Raw genomic sequence first — 952 nt, forward strand, 5'->3', positions numbered from 1 at the left:
ATAGTGAATGTTGGAGGAAAGTCTGTGAAGCTACGAATATGAGACACATGCACGGTACAGTTATTTTTAACTGGAGCGAAAGGAATAGACTCTCCAAGGGACATCTTGCACGGTACAGTTATTTTTAACTAGGGCGAAAGGAATAGACTATCCAAGGGACATCGTGGAGTTAAAATTTATCTTGCAAAGGGTCGGGATGCATTGTATATTCTCCACCTACAAGAATTTGGTATTAGTAGCAAGCTGTTTTGAGTGGGGAGTATTTTTAGTAGCGAAACGTAAAGAGCTCAAGAGGAGCGGAATTTTAATCAATGGAACTAAGCGTACGGCAACGGCCTTGCCACTGTGGATACACCGGTTCCCATTAGATCATCGAAGTTAAGCGCTGTCGGGCGTGGTCGGCACATGGATGGGTGACCATCCAGGCCACCATGCGCTGTTGTCATTTTTTTGCGGTAAACCCAGCCTCGTGATGCCAATTGAAGAGCTACTCGATCGAATAGAAGCGCCTTCGGTCAAGAATACCATCATAACGACTGAGAGAGTGGTGTGCTGACCCCATGTCCCTCCTATCCATGTCTTGCACTGAGGATGACACTGCGGTCGGATGGTCCCGGTAAGCCACTCGTGGCATGAAGACGGAGTAGAACTAAGTGGAACATAATAGGACCAACCTTCCATCTGCCAGCATCAATTTCAGGGGTCACGCAACTGAATGTTACACAGCCACAGCTGTACTGACCAGAAGCCACTCTAGAGTTTTTGACAAGGCAGAATCTGACCTTGTTAAATCAAGCTCTGGAGCCAGGTCTGTTGAGATCTGAAAACCGGTTCATTTTAGAGCAAGAGCGGCGCATGTCAGCGGAACAGTTTGTTCATCACGTCGCTCAGTATAGGGAAAGGCAACGGTACATAATGATCATTTTGACCACCTCTCTGCCAAGTGTCATCA

General features: G+C 47.0%; 1 pseudogene; it reads left to right on the forward strand.

The window, feature by feature from the left end:
* Positions 1-327: 327 nt before the first annotated feature.
* LOC126356726 (5S ribosomal RNA) lies at positions 328-445 on the forward strand (annotated as a pseudogene).
* The last annotated feature ends 507 nt before the right edge of the window (positions 446-952 follow it).

This window comes from Schistocerca gregaria, chromosome 3 (assembly GCF_023897955.1).
Source record: "Schistocerca gregaria isolate iqSchGreg1 chromosome 3, iqSchGreg1.2, whole genome shotgun sequence".
In the NCBI taxonomy this organism is placed as follows: Eukaryota; Metazoa; Arthropoda; class Insecta; order Orthoptera; family Acrididae; genus Schistocerca; species Schistocerca gregaria.